This window comes from Oryctolagus cuniculus, chromosome 10, assembly GCF_964237555.1.
Source record: "Oryctolagus cuniculus chromosome 10, mOryCun1.1, whole genome shotgun sequence".
NCBI lineage: Eukaryota > Metazoa > Chordata > Mammalia > Lagomorpha > Leporidae > Oryctolagus > Oryctolagus cuniculus.
Genome location: NC_091441.1, coordinates 28,680,372 through 28,699,853, shown reverse-complemented (window position 1 = coordinate 28,699,853; position 19,482 = coordinate 28,680,372). Strand labels below are relative to the sequence as shown.

At 43.4% G+C, this 19,482-nt stretch overlaps 1 protein-coding gene across 5 annotated transcripts in view; it reads right to left on the bottom strand.

The window, feature by feature from the left end:
• DYM (dymeclin) overlaps positions 1 to 19,482 on the bottom strand; it is a 374,546-nt gene that overhangs the window by 141,380 nt on the left and 213,684 nt on the right. The window lies entirely within an intron of this gene.

The following is a 19,482-nucleotide window of genomic DNA, read 5'->3' as shown; positions in this document are numbered from 1 at the left end:
TCGGGATCTGCTCACTCCAGCCATTCTGGCCATTTGGGGAGTGAATCAGCAGATGGAAGACCTCTCTTTCTGTCTCTCCTCCCTCTGTAACTCTGCCTCTCAAATAAACAAATCTTTTAAAAAAGATTTATTACATTTAAGTCTATCTAATAAATCTTTAAAAGGGGGGGGGGGTCGGCACTGTGGAATAGCAGGTAAAGCCCTGATTGAAGCACCGCCATCCCATATAGGCACCGGTTCTAGTCCCAGCTGCTCCACTTCCGATCCAGCTCTCTACTATGGCCTGGGAAAGCAGTAGAAGATGGCCCAAGTCCTTGGGCCCCTGCACCTGTGTGGGAGAGCTGGATTGGCGCAACTCTGGCCATTGTGGCCATCTGGGGAGTGAACCAGAGGATGGAAGACCTCTCTCTCTCTCTCTCTCTCTCTCTCTCTCTCTGCCTCTGCCTCTCTATAGCTTTGCCTTTCAAATAAATAAATCTTTTTTACAAAGTCTATCTAATTTTGCTATTAATTTTCTATTTTCTTCCCCTTTTCCTTTCTCTTTGTGCTTTTGGGTAGAGCGTTTTTAGGATCTGTTTGCTGACTTGTTAGCTCTAACTCTGAACAGCGGTGCCATGAGCTTCTTCTCATTTGCTTTTCCTCTTTTAGGGATTAGTTTCTTTTGCTGCTCAATGCCCAGTGTCTAGAAACTCTCTGCCTCATATACTGTGTCTGTGTTTGTTGTTTCCCACGGAAGGGTAAAGCCAGGCTCTCTTACTCTATCTTGGCTGGATGCAAGCTGTGATTTTTGAACATCTGTGTGAAAACTAAAGCGCAGAAACAGAAATAACCAGGGATGCACAGTGTGATGGGCTGATTTTATATGTGGCCCCCAGGTCCACATGCTGCAGCCTGAACCCCTGGTGTCGCTGAATCTGGAGTGAGGGAGTAATCTGGACCAAGTCCGGAGGGCTGGACTGCAAGTGGAGTTGCTGCTGCCTCCTTAGCCCGGCCAGTGCAAATCACCCCAAACCACGAAGAGAACCTCTTTTACAAACAAACTCATTTGAGAGGAAAGATCAGTTCTCTAAGGACTGGGTTACTGTGGGAGTAGATCAATGGGGATCGTTATTCTACCATGGGGCCAGCATTCAGAACCACATCAGCTGTATATACCCAGAGGCACAGAGAACCAGCCCAGTGCTTCCAAATAATCCCACGTTACCAAAGCAGAAAAAAGAAAGCTCAAGAGGGAGTGGGGAGTGCTGGAAGGGGCTCTGGAGCTGGACGGTGGTCAGGAGAGGCTTCGCCAAGAGGTGGCAGGTAAGCAAAGACCCGAGGCAGGCCAGGGTGCAAGCTGTGCTGGTGTCGGGGAAGGGAACAATAAACCAATGGCTTTGTTCAAGCTAAACTGGCAGTAATCTCAAGAATCTCTTTAACTGATTGTTAAAGCTTAAAAGATTTAAATCACATCGTTATTTTTATTCACCAAGAACCAACCCCATCATGGACAAAAGTTAAATTTCATCTCCCTCACATACAACATAAAAGTAAATGATGCATCTTCTAGAACGTTAAATGACCGCCTTCACAGCGGCCACAGAAGCTGTCCCGCTGTGCAAGAGGAGCTGGACTTGAAAGCCACAACGCTGCTCTGCATCCACTTGAATGCAAACGAGAACCAGGGCGTCCAGTAGCGCGGTGACATGGCAGTGAAAGCCTGCGCACTTCTGGAAAGTGAGGAAGCCCAGGCACTAGGTGGTTGTGAGGCCGAGTGATGCGGAAAGGAGAAATGTGTGTGCAAACTTAGCTCCTTAGTTATAGAATTAGGAACAAAAGACAGAAGGCTGCTAGCAACATCAGAGGGCTTAAAGTATTTATCTTTACATTGAAAAGATGCTAACCACCAATATGTAAATAGCTGTTATTGCAGTAATAGTAGTAAAAAACAATAATAGTGGCAGTTGAGTGCTTAGCATGTGACAGGCATTGCATTAATTGATTCTGCACATTATCTCATTTAAAACTGGCCTCAACCCAGAGACAGGTTTCACTGTTCTCCCCATCTTACTTGCTAGAGATTGCCAGATGGTTCAGGGCAGAACTAGAACTCTAGTGCAGGGAGCCCTGACTCCTCCCTAAGTTCAAGCTCATTACCATGGCAGCACCAACAACTGCCAATCACCCTCACAGACTGCCCTACAGCTGACCAGGATCTGACACCTATCCAGTTACAGTTTTGAAAAGGGAATATTATATAACTTTCAAAACTCAGGATTGAGTTTTCCCCATCTTTTCAATCTACTTATGAATCTGAAGAAATTAATAATAAGATAACGTGTCTCGATTTGCCCAGGATAATCCCGGATCACTATTAAATTGAGACTATTTAAACAGCATACCCATTAAGTGGTATCCTCTTTCACTCTTTTACAGTGACTTAGTTAGGATGATAACTTATATGATTGCTTACTTAATAATCACTTCATCCCATTGACTATCCTTCTTAGTAAACAATGAGACTTACTGAACCATCAGTACCCTTTCTTTTTGGGGTGTAAGTTCTCCACACCTCCTCTTCTAATAAGAGTGCTGAACTCGACATTTAAAGCACACATTTTTTCTTGGCTTCAAATGCCTTCACGACCATTGTTGGATGCTTATGTCTGATCTCATCTCCTCCCGAACCTGTCCCAGTCCCCATTCTGTTCTCCGAAAGGAGTCCTTTATCTTTCTCGTCCACTCTTGCCTGTCTCTTCTTTCATGACACCTCTGACACTGGAAACAAATCTATGAATCCACCAAATGCCTATTTGAAAAGGCACTCCAGACAGTGAAGTCTACAGGAAGCCACACGTCCACTCCTCTGTCCTATTCATGGACTAAGTCCAGGAGATTTACCTCTTTGAGGCTCAAATTGGAAATTTTTTTGGTTACAACAGCACTAGGGGCTTCACCATTTCACTGGCATCAGAGAACATGAATCTTGAGAAAATACAATTTAAAAGGAGGACTTTCGTAGCCAGGGAGATCTTGCTAAAAATCATAAACCCAACCATGGCATCCTCTGGATCCAGGGGCAAAGGCGCAGATGCGGATATGTGACTGTCAAAAGGGTCACTGGCCAGACACAACCCAAGCAGGAGTCACTCTGGCAAGAGGGTGAGGCGGAGCTCTGGTCTTCCTGCTCCCATCACCTGCAACGTCACCAAGTCCGAGCACCCACTCCTGTGCCCATTTGCTCACATGACAACAAGGACAGTGATGTGTGCTCTAGAGGATGGTCAGAAGACTGAAACGACAAAAGTCTGTACATTCAGTGAACTTGTACAATGAGCAATGCTGTAGGAATTCCATTATCATATTGTGTTCTCCAGTGGAATTGTACACTGAGCCAGGAAGATAATTAGTTCTAGATAACACCGTAAGTTTTGAGCATCATGATTACTTTAAAACAAACACAATGAAATGAAATTCAAAGATGAACTAGGACAATATCAAAAAGATATTTTTATGGGATGATAATATATCTAAAAATAATAGAGTGAAAAATAAACTCTAATCAAATATCTGAATAACAAACATTAATGGGCTGGGAACTAACTACCCTATTTATATAAATACAGGCTATCAGAAGAAATGTTATTTGATTATACAAGAGGGAAAGTCTAGCTTTTCTAAATGCACAAAACCAGAGAATGTCACTCACAGAACTGACTCAGATAATAATAGGATAATACATATATACGTGTAGCTTCATTATGCTAAAAACACAACATGGGTCAGGGAAATGAGTTCTATGGCACTTGTTATGGGGCTAAAGTCTGAAATTCCATATGTTGTAAATGAAAAAAGACCACTTTACCCTCTGAGAAACTACTTAGTGATCCTTTTCATTCTTGAAGTTACAGGGCACTAGTCAACTAAGGATGCATATTCCCCATTACAAAAGCAGTGGCTTAAGTCCCTGTCATCAAGTTCAAATTCATGAATACATATACGCCAGAGATAAGCTGTTAATAATACAATGATTTTACTAGTTCATTTGCTGTCTAGGGTAGCATTCTCACTACAACAGAACAAAACAATCACCATTTTGACTGTAAAAAGTGTTGTCAATGAAACTAACTTGGCCTCATTGAAAGAAAAGCACAAAAGTCAGGAGGCAGAAGTATCCCATCTAATGAGTCCTGGCTCAGTCAATTTTGTCTCTTTATGTCTACTAACACTGGCTAGCAAGCAGGTAAACTGTTTACAATGCATCTTAATCAGTGGGCAGTGTGTGGCACCCAGGCAGTGGACAAGGTGCGTGAGTCGGTAAGGTCTAAGTGTTTGCAAGTGAGACACTCCCCTCAAGGACATGGGTGCTGCTGCTGCTTCTCTTTCAGGGCAAAAGACCTGAGCTTGCACAGTTCTGGCTGAACTTGTGAATGACATACAGAGAACCAGGGAAGCAGTAGACAAGACATAGTTAAGTTTTGCCCCTGAAGCAGCTTAAAAAAGAAGCCATCCTGGGAAGGTGTTTGGCACAGCAGTTGAGATGCCACGCAGGACACTGGCATCCCATCTCAGAGTACCTGGGTTCGGTTCTGACTCCAGGTTCCTGCTACTGTGGACCCCGGGAAACAGCAGTGACGGCTCAAGTAGTTTGGTTCCTAATGCCCATGTTGGAGACAGGGATTGAGTTCTTGGGTCCTGGTGTCACCCAGTCTAGCCCTGGCCATTGTGGGCATCTGGAGAGAGAACCAGTGAACAGGAGCTCTGTCTTTCTCTCTTAGTCCTTCTCTTTCGCTCCCACATAAATTTTTTAAAAACCCCAGGCAAGCTATATTTACAATCTGCCAAAGAGCTAAGCTAGAAATGATCAACTAACAAGCGTGTGGGCAAACAGAGTAACAGAAAAAGAAGCCCAAACAACCTACAAGTCACCAGCGTGAGTGACCTTCACAACTGTGCAACCAGTGCTTCTGAGTTTATATCATCATTCTAGCTCAAGAGGGTCATTTTTCAGAGGAACCACAAATTACTAATGTATACAGATTCAACATATAAACAGGTTATTATTGTCAGTATTATATTCACAAGAGGAAGGGAGGGTCTAGACAGTTTAGGGTGAAACAGAATTTCTCTAAACAACCACGGTAACAGGAAATACCACAAACTCTTGGCAATAGTCACACCAAGTGTTACGAAAGTGTGGTGGCCTGGATGGGTACCTCTTGCATTTCCTGCTTAGTGTCAGGCACAGAAATGAAATGACAATGACTTTTCAGAGGAATATTTAAAAAAAGTAATGAAAATGGAAGTTCTTCTCCTTCCTTCAGACTAGACAAACACAACTCACTGTTTCCATAGCTTGCCTGCTACAGAAACATAGTGTAACGAAGATAAATGAAAACAGCAGAATAAAATAACCACAGAACAGATGACCGCCCACTGCGTTCTACTGAGAGGTATTTAACTCATAATGGCGCTCTCTGGTTGACCATTTAAGGATAGTAAGAAGAATTCACGAGCTGTTGTACAATCAGTTGAACTATGAAAAGTATTCCCCAAACATGTTTTTCTTGCTAAATATTTAGAAATCATTTTTCTCTGCAGCTTTTTACTCATGATTTTTAGATTAATTTATTAAATTTTCTTTTACTTTCAAATATTTTACAGAAAACACACTCAGTACATTGCATATAGTTCCACTGCTTACTTTAAAAGTAATTTGTGGGGGCCATGCCATGATGTAGTGGGTAAGGCTGCAGTGCCAGCAGCCCCTGTGGGCACTGGTTCTAGTCCTGGCTGCTCCACTTCTGATCCAGCTCTCTGTTATGGCCTGGGGAAACAGTGGAGGATGGTCCAAGTCCTTGGGCTCCTATACATGCTTAGGAAGACTCAGAGGAAGCTCCTGGCTCCTGGCTTCGGATCGGCTCAGCTCCGGCCGTTGTGGCCATCTGGGGAGTGAATCGGTGGATGGAAGACTTTTCTCCCACTCCTCTCTCACTTTCTCTGCCTCTGCCTCTCTATAACTCTGCCTTTCAAATAAATAAATCTTTTTTAAAAAAAAGTGATTTGTGGAAGTTTAGAACTAAAAAAATATTACAAGAAACCTAAAGGGATCACCTTAACCAGACATAAACTACGCTCTTTGCCCAATTTCCAATGCTATACCCACTGCATGGCTGAGGTACAGAAACCACATGCTGATTTCTTTAGACTTCTACTGTCACGAATAATGGGGACCTGAACTTCCTAGTATGTGCTACTTGAAAACAAATGCACAAAGGAAAAGAAATTAATAGCATCAACATGATGAGGTACAAGAATGAACTGAAGTAAACGTTTTTAAAGTCCATATAAACAGTAGTTGTAAGAATGCACATTACTATACTTCTAAATCCTTAAGAAAACGTCTGCATTTTTTTTTTTTTTACTTACAGTTTGCTTACTTAAAGTAATTGTTAGTCACTGAACAGAGGAACAAGAAGACTTGTTAGTCATCATTACAAATGATATTCAGTTGCTAATTGCTTTTACTTTGGGGTAACCTTAAAAACCTACACAAATGCTTACTCTGCAAAATCTGGCTAAAAACTATTTCAGAAGAGCCCACATCCACTAGTACTTTGACAAAGAAAAAAATTAATCAAACCTCTATCAAAAATTAAGTCAAAACTTGGACATTTCAAATATAAGACTATGAAATTTTACAAGGATTAAGAGCCCTGGAAAACAGGAGGTGCTATTTGTTAGGAGACAGAAATCAGAATAGGGGTACAGTGAGAACTGTAATGGACTTCTGTGCTGGCTGTACTTTAACTTGAAATCAAGTTTTTATAAGTTTTTTATAAGTGAGAACTGTAATGGACTTCTGTGCTGGCTGTACTTTAACTTGAAATCAAGTTTTTATAAGCAATCTTTAAGAACAATCTTCAAGAACTTAGACACAAATATAGTTTAAAATGTGTAACTGCAAGTAATACCAGCTCTAGATTTGCGGTGGGCTTTGGGATGGGCTGAAATGATAGCAAACTGAAAGCTACTTCATACAATCACACTGCATAGGAGGCTGCATGTGTTCTGCAGCACGGATGCTAGCGCCAGAACATACTAACCCCACCATCTACTAGCAAGTGATTTAGTCACTCCATGCGGCGTTACCTTAACCAGATAAAATGGGCATAATAGAACATCCATGGAGTTGCTCTGAGGATTTAAAAAAAAATTTATTTAAGGTATACAGGTTTCGTGTATTTCATATATATATATATATATATATATATGCATGCAGACTTAGGAACACAGTGACACTCCCTACCCCTGCCCTCCCTCCTGCCCATGCGCCTACCTTTCCTCCTCCTTCCTCTCCTCTTCATTCCCTTAATTTTTACAATGATCTTACTTTCAGCTTACTTTTACATTCATAAGATTAACCCTACACTAACTAAAGAGCTCAAGAAATAGTAAGAAGAAAGAAAACACTGTTCCTCCACAGTAGAGACAAGGGTTGTAAACAAAGTTAATAATTGGAACAGCATCTGTTACAGAGTACGACCTCAATAAATATTAGCTACTATCACTACTACTGGGCAAAGAAAATATTTTGTTTCATACTGAGATCTCTAATCTGCAGTCTTTAAAAAAATCTATACAGGACATCTAAAGTTCACTTTAAAATTAATTTTTAATGAACTGCCTCTTACACACTGCTGGTCTGCAGAACTGTTGTGCCAAACAAGCGCCCTCTTGGAACACATGTGATTCCAGTTTAAGATCAACCAAGAATCCCACATGAACTATCTCTTCAGTTCCTATTCCAGCTCAGATCTGTTAAACAGGCACTTTAAAATATAACAGAATAGAACTGAAATTTTAAAATCTCAAGACATGCAATCTTTTAAAAATACAGGAAGCCATCTACTGAGAAAAATTCACTAAGCACACGTGTAGTGAGATCCATTTATCTTTACAATGCTGTGACATTCGGTAAGAGGAAACTGATCAGAGCAGGGACTCCAGGAAGACTTGGATTCTCCTTCTAGCTTGCTGGGTGCTCTCTGTCAAACCACTGAACTTCTCTGTATCCTCTTCTGCTTCCTCGTCGTTTGTAACACAGCATAAATCATTCTGTTGTCCAAGTGACGTGGAGGGACTGGATTGGAACAGATGCCTTTTCCACTCTGGGGCCACACTAGGACGATCTACCTTCCTCGTCATGAGGATGCTGATTTAGGTACTGGGAGCCAGAAGGTGAGACATTAACTTCTGATTTACATCACGGCCTATTTAAATTCTGGAAGTCAAATCAGTGTTACAGGCTGGCATCGTGACATGCCAAAGCATGCAGAGTGGGTGGAATTACTTTTCTTCCATATACGGGAAACCTGTATGTTTAAGTCTGTTAGACATTTAGTAACCAAGAATATTTCTATAATAAGCAGTTGTGCAAGTCTGCATGTCTGAATATGTACATGAAATTCCCTGCAAATGGCAGCCCCAGGGGAAGAGCATCCGATTTGGGGAATTTTGTACCCACTCCAAATCCTCATACACATAGTCTAAATTGCATTGTAGAGTGCTTGTATTCAGGAACTCTGGTCACACCCACACACCCACAGGTACATCAACTGAGTCTCAATGAGTCTCCTTGTACTGGGAGGCCTGTACTGGAGAAGCATTTGGTGGGAAAAAAACCAGATCTACCATTTTTGGGGACCTAAGATTCTATAATGTCTTCTTATTTTATTTCCATATGCCAAAATTCTCATGACATCGTTCTCACAAATCAAAAATTTACTTGGCTAATAAGTGACTTGTGTTATATTTTAGGTCCTATTTTAATCTAAAAATTTTCCCTCCAAACAGTAAATCACACACTGCAAGTTGGTGGCTTCTGTGTATAGCTCACCAGGGCAGGCTGTTATAACATGTAGTTTGGGTGGAGGTTTTAAGATTATTTTCAGTCTTCAATAAATCTTACAATGTTCTTATAAGTACTGGAAATATTTTTCTGAACATTCACAATTGGGTATGGTACAGTAAGTTTGTTTTTCTAGCAGGTAATTTTGAATTACAAAGGATGTTATTTCTAAGATCCACAATGAAATATTTTATTTCTTATCTTTATTTCTGGAACTTTCCTTGTTTTACTATTATTACAATCTCCATAATGGATTTGTGCTAAAGAAAAATTGGAGGGGAGCATAGTGAAATCTATTAGAACCACTCTGTTCCAAACTATTCCAGCGGTATACTGAAATTCTAAGACACAAATATAATATAAAACAATGCTACTGTAAGTTCTCTGTTCTTTTGATTAACAGAGTAAATGTTATTTTGCATTTTTACAGGGCATCTTTCAAAGCAGTTGATATTGCCTTGATGGTCATAGTTACCAGATATCCAAAAAATGGAAAATCTGTAAAATATTTTACTAGAGGAAAAAGGCAACGTAACTCTACATATTCCAGAAAAATAACCGACCCATCCTCTGCCAGCAGTTTTACTGCCTATCTGTGGAAACTCTAACCAGAATACTTCATTATCTCCTGATGCTTTCCTGAGTGGTACTTGGAAGATGTGGTGGGCACTGTGGTAGAGTGGCTACCGAACTGCTGCTGGCCAAGGAAATCCTGTAGAAGGGATCATTAGTAGCATGATCAAGTCTGCCAAAATTAATTTAAATAAACTAAAATAATTAATTCTCAGTAAATATGAAGCATCTACTGAATAAAAAATCGTGGTTAACAACACATACTTCCTATGCTTGTGAAACTTACAATCTACTCAGGTGGGGTAAGGCCAGAATATATGCACAATACTAACGGATTGGGGGTAGGGAAAAAAATCTGTCCAAGGAAGGGACAAATCTCAGAGATACAGAGTAGGGAAAAGCCAGGAAAGAGCATGTACCAAGTCCTAAAACAGGAAGGGACAGAAATCCTGGAGACGACAGTTGGGATGGCTGGAGAATGCACCACCCTAACGGCAACAGGAATCATTGCGGCGGGGGTGGGAAGCTTTATTCTGCCAAGGGCCATTTGGATATTTATAACATCATCCACAGGCCCTACAAAATTCTCAACTTAGAAGTCTGCCTGCTCTAGATTTATTGCATTTCAAGTGCCGCTTGAGGCTTCCTTGGCAGGGCAGACCAAATGACCTTGGTGTTTTATACGGCCCGTGGGCCAGAGGTTCTCATCTCTGCACTAAAGGGTTTGAGCAAGGAAGAAAATAATCTGGCCCGGAATACATGATGAAGACTGCCAGACGAGGAAATCCAGGGAGAGGGAGCGAGGGAGGTGGTGGAGGAGACGCAGGTAGGCGTCAAGGGCAAGCTGAGCTAGGGTGACTGGCAGTGGGGACTGAACAGAGCAGAGTGACTCCACTGATAGTTTGGATATAAAGCTGAAATGGATACAGTAAGGATAGAGGTGGGGGAAGAACGTGAGGAATGCAGGCACCATTTACGGAGATGGAGGAGGCTGAAAGACAAGGTCTGTGGAGAAAGCTAAGGCGTTCGCCTGGGGATGGGGTGGTTATGTGAGAGGTGGGAGTGGTGACATTACAGCAGCTGGTTGACAGTGTGGGTCCAACAGATCAGAATTGCCACTGGAGTAATCAATTTGGGAAGTACAGGCAAATAGGGGGCATTTAGAGGACAATGCCTGAGTGAAAATTAAGAGAGGATGGCCTTAAGAACAAGCCTTCAGGGCTTCTAACAACTGAAACAAAAGAATCTAAAAGGGAATGGCCAGGGAGCAGGCCCTCAGAGAAGCCTGGGCAGGGCTCCTTTCTTCCGCAGCGTGCGCGCCGACACTCACTCCTGTTGCAGGAAGGAAGCCCAACGCCAGGAGACACGGAAGTCTGAAGAGCGGGTTCTCCAGGGGTGGCTGCCTGCTGCATTTTCTTACCAACTTTCCTGTCTCATCTTCACACACAGGACAAGGCGAGGGCGATGGGGGGAATCCAGGGCCCCAGTAAATCCAGGGACCGAACACTGCACTGCAGACAGAGAAGAAGCCCGCGCACAGGAGCGAGCAGTGAAGCCGTAATTCGAAAGGAAACCATAATGGCTTCCGTGGGGCAATACATTTCACTTCAGGCCACAGAAGTGGCACAGAAATCAATAAAGCGCATAGCCACAACGGAATTATTAAGACAGTATCATATGCATGAAAAATTATTGCTATGGCTTCAAATATTTATTCATTACAGAGTCAGTGAATGGGAAACTATGACAAGATCATTCTAGAAATTTTTAAGAACTCTTTTGAGGAAAAGTATTAGAATATTATCTTAGATTTAGAATGAAGACGCGATTCTTTCACAGCAATAAAATGGCACCAGATGTGACTTTTTAAAAACCACAGTATAAAAAACATACCAAATGGGCAAAACTACTCGTGAATTTCAAAGTGCTACAGTTTAGATATAGAAATGATTTACTGTTGTGCTTGCTTAGAATTATAAACCCACTCAGTTCAAAAGAAGGGCCAAAAAAAAAAAAACCCATCAAATGGAACCTATAAAAATCCAGAAAGAACCCATGGGAGAACTTCTCTGATCACACATTGGGGAACTCCTATCCACGCCCACAATTCACTGAGGTTCTTTGCCAATTAATAAAACGACATTGCATGATGTCGGCTGGGGGAGAAGGGAGGGAAGGGAAATCAAGCCAAAGAAGTCTTCTAACTTGAGGCAGCAGGGATGAGGGCAAGGAATAGGGAAGGGGGAAACTTACAAGTTAAATTTGTATGAAACTTTAAAAATTCTTAATAAATAAATACATTTGACATATTTTAAAAGTAAATTGCATGTATATTTTACCAATGTTCCACAACTATTTTTTTACATTAGATTTTTTTTGCTCATAAGAATTTAATTTGATGAAGGTAATTTTATATAGCTGTTTTAATAGCAGCATATAATTCTTTTTTTTTTTTTGACAGGCAGAGTGGACAGTGAGAGAGAGAGACAGAGAGAGAAAGGTCTTCCTTTGCCGTTGGTTCACCCTCCAAAGGTCGCCGCTGCAGCCGGCGCACGGCGCTGATCCGATGGCAGGAGCCAGGATCCAGGTGCTTTTCCTGGTCTCCCATGGGGTGCAGGGCCCAAGCACCTGGGCCATCCTCCACTGCACTCCCTGGCCACAGCAGAGGGCTGGCCTGGAAGACGGGCAACCGGGACAGAATCCGGCGCCCGGACCGGGACTAGAACCCGGTGTGCCGGCGCCGCAAGGTGGAGGATTAGCCTATTGAGCCACGGCGCCGGCCATATAATTTTAAAATCTTTTGCACTTAACATTATATTAAATGCTTTCTACATCTCAAGTCATTTTTCTTTCTACTATTTTCAAAGTTGTATAAAATTCCAATGAACTGAGAGCATTTACAGTTTACTTGACCATTTCTTTATTCTTAAATGTTACTTTTCCTTAGTTAAGTTCTTTCTTTAGGACAAATTCAAAGATATTAACAGAATTCACTGTCTTCACCATTACATATAATTATATATAGATGAAACATGATGCATTAATATATGCATTGTGAAATGACTGAGTCATATCCATTACATCATATAGTTTTTTGTGGTAAGAACACTTAAACTCTATTTTCCTAGGAATTTTCACATATAAATACACTGTTACTAATTATGGTCCCCATGGAACTGTAGTCACAATAAGATTGAATAGACTTCTTTTTTTTTTTTTTTTTTTTTTTTTTTGACAGGCAGAGTGGACAGTGAGAGAGAGAGAGACAGAGAGAAAGGTCTTCCTTTGCCGTTGGTTTACCCTCCAATGGCCGCCGCGGCCGTTGCGCACCACGCTGACCCAATGGCAGGAGCCAGTTACTTATCCTGGTCTCCCATGGGGTGCAGGGCCCAAGCACTTGGGCCATCCTCCACTGCACTCCCGGGCCACAGCAGAGAGCTGGCCTGGAAGAGGGGCAACCGGGACAGAATCCGGTGCCCCGACCGGGACTAGAACCCGGTGTGCCGGCGCCACAAGGCGGAGGATTAGCTTAGTGAGCTGCGGCGCCGGCGAATAGATTTCTTGAATCATCATTCTTTATCTTACATATGCAATTTACAACTGAAAAATCATCCAGGATTGGGGATTTTGCCGTATCTCTAGTATATTAAAGTAGATTTTTTTAAATGGAGAGTTTAAAAAGTCTTACTCTTGAAGAATCAGCCTTTTACCAACTGGATTACATAGAAAATTTTGAATATTGGTAATGAGAATATCTCTAGCATACTTTTTCAGCATGAAAAGATAAACCACACTGCTGATACATACTTAATATTTGCCGTGTTGATTAACAAGAACTAATTTCATGCACAGAACTAGTGTTGACTACTAATATGTCATATGGTATCATTTCCATGGTTAATTATGGTAATCTCAATATGGTTTTCTAATTCTTAGTTTTCAAAATGTATTTCCTTCTAATTTCATCTCCACTATTAAAAATTTTGTCTCTGCATTGGTCTTTAACCTAACTCTGATTCTTCCCTCTCAAATTCTTTTAAATGCAAGACAATCATCAAATGAGGCCTAATTTGACTCTAACACTCATGCTCAAAAACACCAAGTACAGCTCAACTGCCTACACAAAGTCTTTTTCTCATATTCGCTCTCTCTTTCATACACAGAGAACAAACAGAAGAAAACAAAAACACAAAATGAGAGAGAAAAAAATAAACAAAAAAGGAAGAAGAACAACAACAAGGAAGGAAAGGAGGGAGGGAGGGAAGGAAACCAAAACCTACAAAATGCCCTAGTGTCGCTCCCCGTTTTCGTGGAGGAACGACACAGGACCCTGCGCTGTTCTTTTGTCTGCTCGGCCCTCCCCGGGTTTGCTGCTGGTTCTTCCCGGGTTGGCCACTGTCCCTTCCACCTCCGTGGAAGGGCGGTTCCCCCTGCCACATTCCCCACTTCCGCAGGGGAGCGGCACACCGCCAGCCGGCTCTCTCAGGGGCTGCACAGGTGTTCCTTCAGATAGATGTTCCTGGTGCATGTTGTCTCTCTCTTCCTTTATAGTCCTCTTCCACCAATCCCAACTCTGCTACCAACACGCCGAGTACGCTGCTCTCCTCCAATCAGGAGCAGGTCCTGCTGTTTATTGGTTGAACTGGAGGCAGCTGTGTAGAAGCTGTTTCCTCCTCTCCCAGCGCCATATTGTGGGAGAGCAGATGCATAGAATAAGTCTTAATTCCAGTAACTTAGTCTAGTCCAAGTTGCTCCCAGTTGCTCCCCACACCCTAGCCTAGCACCAAGACTGTCAGGAGCCCTGCTCTAGACAACACAGCGAGTTGCAATACTGATTAATCTCTATCTGCTGCTGTCAAACGACCCTACTTCCTGCCCAAGAACACACCATGTACTCTTCCACATGAGTGCTCCATACCTGCTCCACTAACCACACTGTCTATTGCTGCTCAAGTCCTACTTGTCTGAGGCCACTTCAGATACCCGTGTTGGAAGAGATCTCTTTTTACTCATTACTAATTTTTATGTAACACATGGTTTAAGGAAACAATGTCCTCCAGTGGTTTTGTTCTGTCCTCCTCCTGGCTCTGGACTGTCACCCAACAGTACTGAGTAAGCACCTGTTCATCTTGTCACCCAGGGCTGTGGCAGAGGCTGTTAACTGTCCCCGTAACTATCCTTGCCCCTTCTTAGCCTGGAAGACAGTTTAGCAGACCACATGGTCGCCCAGCTACAGACTGCCTCAAGTCTTCCATGGTGGACGGCCAGTCCTATCACTGACTATTGGCATGGAAGTTCACATCCAATCCTCGGACCTTCCAGCCTCCTGCTGTCTGCAATGCAGAATCTGAAGGCCAGACACTGAGGGTGGTAGAGCAAAAGAGAGGATGACTCTGGGTCTCAAAACTTTGGTGGTGGTGTGTGTGTGTGTGGGGGGGGGGTATTCAGCTTAGCAGTAAAATGCAGTTAACACACTCACATCTGGGGCAGGTGTTGTGGCACAGTGGAATAAGCTACCGCTTGAGATACCCACATCCTATATTAGAGTGCAAGTTTGAGCCCTAGCTACTCTGGTCCATATCCAGCTCCCTGACACTGTGCCTGGGAAGGCAACAAATGATCGGTCAATACTTGCATCCCTGCCACTCACATGGGAGACCTGGATAGAGTTCTTGGCTCCTGGTTTGGGCCTGGCCCAGCTCTGGCTGTTACAGCTATTTGGGGAATGAACCACCAGATAAAAGATCAATCAATCTGGTTCCCTCCTATCCCCATTCCCTCTTGTTCTTTGTCACTCTGTCTTTCAAATAAACAAATAATCTTTAAACGGGGGGAGGGGGGAGGCATCGCTGTGGCATAGAAGGTTAAGCCTCTACCTGCAGTACCAGCATCTCATATGGGCACCAGTTCAAGTCCTGGCTGCTCCACTTCCCATCCAGCTCTCTGCTAATGGCCCAGGAAAAGCAGTAGAGGATGGCCCAAGTGCTTAGGCCCCTGCTCCCACATGGGAGTCTGGCTCCTGGCTTCAGCCTGAACAAACCCTGGCCATTGCAACCATTTGGGGAGTGAACCAGTGGATGGAAGACTTCTCTCTCTCTCTCTCTCTCTCTCTGCCTTTCAAATAAATAAATCTTAAAAAAAAAAAAAAAAAAAAAAGGTGGCTACATTCCCACATCAGAGTACCAAGGTTCAAACCCCTGCTCCAGCTCCAGACTCCAGGTTCCTGCTAATGCCAACCCCAGCCCTGTGAGACAGTGGTGACGGCTCAAGGAATTGGGTTCCTGCCACCCATGTGGGAGATCTGGCTTGAATGAATTCATTCTTTTTCTCTTTTTCTACCTTCCAAATTAACTAATTAACCAATTAAAGATTTAAAAAGAAAGAAAGCATCTTTTATGGGGCGGAGCTACCATGCCAGCTCAAACTTCCATCTCACTGCACCCACTTTTCCCTTCAGAGGGGGACGCAGGGCCACCTCTTTTACAGGAGCTATATCCAATCTTCTCACTAAATCAGATTCATGTAATCTCGAAGTCTAGAGGCAAAAATTGCCATTTCTGTCTTTTGGAGAGAGGGTTCACAATTTTTAATAGATTCTAAAAGAGTGCTTTGACCCCTAAAAGTCAGTAACCTTTGATCTTGGCAGAATATTAACTAGCCAAAGATGACAGTGCTAGCATGCTTAGTTTTTTAAGAAGAGAACAGAGTGGTTTTAAACCAACAATTTCTAATAAAATATTAGAAAATAATATTTAAACACTGCTGATGTTCTCTCTCAGCTTTCTAGCGTCATGCAGAAATATACGGAAAGACTGGGTTACAATAAAGTGTGTCACAGCGGCAGGATCACCTGGGCACCAGCCCTTGCCCTGCCTTTGCTTTGCTTTGAATGAATGAAAATGGCATTAATGGCTACACTTTCAATGTCCGCAAAATACACAAATTAAATAGAAAATCCATTAAAGACAAAGGAAAGGAAGTATTTTCTTACTGCACAGATTTCTTATAAAACTTCTTCACCACTCCACCCTGAAACCTAAGAAAGCGGCCCTTGGTTAAGACATCAGTTAAGATGCCCACATCCCACAGCAGCAGGTTTGGGTTCGATTCCCAGCTGTGGCGCCTGACTCCAGCTTCCTGCTGAAGCAGACTCTGGGAGACTGGCAAGGGCTTATGTAATTGGGTCCCTGCCGTCCACACAGACGACCTGGGCTGAGCTGCCGGCTCCTGGCTCCAGGCCTCTGATGTGGGCATTTGTGGAGCAGCAGTAATTCATGTTAGACTAAGGTAGAGCTCCTGCTTAAGGAATAAGCTTATATTTCTCTCTAGGAACTGAGTGATGTCTGAGACATTCCACATAACCAAACATCATGTGAGTCTCTGACTGCTCCATTCAGACTTCGGCGTGGCTTGGCTTGGCTTCCTATATAATGTAGTTCTGTTAAAAAAATCTTTCAGCTGCAGAGACTCAGCTGCACTTGACCATGTGTCACCATGTTTGTTATGCAGGATGTTACTCACTTGCAAATGAACACAGCATGAGAAGGTGACCAGATACCTCCTTTTACGCAAATCACACCCACATGCTGAGGTCTGTCCTGAATGGCACAGGGTCTGGTCTGCTGTGTCAGGCAGCAAGCAGTGTGGCTGGCACTACACTCCAGAGCCCGCACCCTTAACCAGCGCACTGTATTAGTCCCGTGTTTCTTCTCTGCCCATCTGAAAAGGTGGACAGCACCTGGCACACCAGGAGACCCAGAGACAGCGTATCTAGTCCACTGGCCCTGGAACGCGGGCAGAGAGGGTGCAAGACTGTGAGCAAGCAAATTCAAAGCCACCAGAAGGTTTAGCTGTCCCCACAGTGTGTCCTCAGTTCCCCACCTGACATTTCATTACAGAGGCACCTGAAGGCTGTTCTGCGCACTGGAAAAGCACTTTTGGAGGCTTTAACTCCCTGAACCTTAGTTGGGAGGTAAGAGCGGTGTGGGGGGAGGGATCCAATGGGTAAGGGACGAGGAAATCCCAGGGAAAACGCCGAAAGGAGAGACAGGGGAAAGGAGAGCAATTCTGTGCCCACTGAGAAAGTGAGTGCAGGCTGGGCCGTGCCGGGAGCCATGGGCAGGTGCAGGAATCGCACGCTGCTCTTGCCACGTGGCGCCTTATGATGTGTTCCTCCCTACTGGTGTTCCTCCCTACGCATCTTCCTTGTCCTTCTCTTCCAGTCGGTCATACGTTCATCTCTCCTCTGTGCTCCTGCCAAGTAAGAGGTCTGATTCTACAGGGAAGTAGCGTGGCCTCTGTCACAAATGGCCAATGGCAGAACCTGCTACCAGGTGTCTTCATGAGGGTTAGCAACGTGCAAGCAAAAGAAGCTACAAAACGTATCACAATGAATGATACACACACAAGGAAGAAACAGGGAAGCCAGGCTGGGGTTCCTGTGAGGTATTTGCAGCTGTGCCTCACAACTACGCTCACCTGACTTGAAGGGAGGCCGACTCCCCTCGGTAATACAAGGGCGACTCGTCCAGTCAGCTGAAGGGTAAAGAATGAGGTTTCAAGAGGAAGAAGGAATCTGCCTGCAGGTTGAGGTACAGCCTCAAAAGCCTGCTTGGGTCTCTGCCTGCTGGCCTGCCCCGTGGATGCAGGATTCGAGGCATCAATGCAAGTCTAAATTTTCTGCCAGTCAACCTGCCACACAGATTTCAGACTTGCTAGCCGGTAAAATGTCAGTGAATACTTAAATCACTCACTATCTGCTCCCCTCTTGTTATGTACACATAAAAATCCCGTGTCAGGTTTGTGCAGAGCCCTGACTGACACCCTCTTCATGATGGGAAGATCAATTATGCCGCCCATTTGAGACTCAAAGGTCAGCAGCAGCTTTCCCATCCCCTGCAAGCGGACAAGCCCCATCTCCAATTCTTAGGAGTGAAACTCACTTACCTGGTACTCACTCTCTTTAGGTATGTCACTGCAGAGTCACTGGCTCTACAGTCTGACAGATCTGGCGAATTCTCCTGTATTAAATACTTAAGATTCAGTTCCACTCGCCTTTCTATACCTGATGTTTTGCTTTTGCAAAAGCATGCACTCAAGAAGTGCCTAATCAACATTGTCCTGAGAGTCTCTAAAATCTTTCTGCTACCAGGAAAAGTCTGCCACTTAAGGCACACCACCGTCTTCCTTTGCTAATGAAGTATTTTCACGCAGACAGAATGTGCAGCCTGGGGGTCGGCACTGTGCTGCAGCACTGACGTCCCATACGGGCACCGGTTCATGTGCTAGCTACTTCTCTCTTCTGATCCAGCTCTCTGCTATGGTCTGGGAAAGCAGCAGAAGATGGCTCAACTGCTTGGGCCCCTGCAAATAGTGTGGGTTACTCAGAAGAAGCTCCTGGCTTCGGATCAGCTCAGCTCAGGCTGTTGTGGCAATTTGGAGAGTGAACCAGCAGATGGAAGACCTTTCTTTCTGTCTTTCTCTCTGTAACCTCTCAAATAAATAAATAAAATAAAGAATGTGCAGCCTAAAGCTTTTGTATGTTTCTTCATCTAGAAGAATATTTTTAAATTATGTTTCTCATCATCTTCTGTCATGGAGTTCCCCCTTCTTTCTCTAAATCATTTGGCAGTGAAGACCTTGCCTTAAATCATCCCATATAGCTAGCAGTACATCACTGGCACAAGTCAGCTCGGACTTACAGAAACGTTGCCTGCGAAGTACAAAGCGGTGAGGTCATACTGCCCTCTATTTTGCTGCGTGATACACACTAAACAGCAGGTGCTGATTTTCTCTGATATTTGAGAATGATAGCTCATCTCATTCTGTTTGATCTTCATTTATCCATGACACATCACAGCTTGCTGATTTTATAACTATTCTATATGTAAATAAAGTAAGAAAGAAATATAAAAACCCCAATATGATAAATTTCTACCTTCCTATAAAATCAACTTGCTCAACTGCATGTGCCCCTACTAGAGTCGGGGTGAAGCCCTACAGTCAGCTCTCAGCTATGC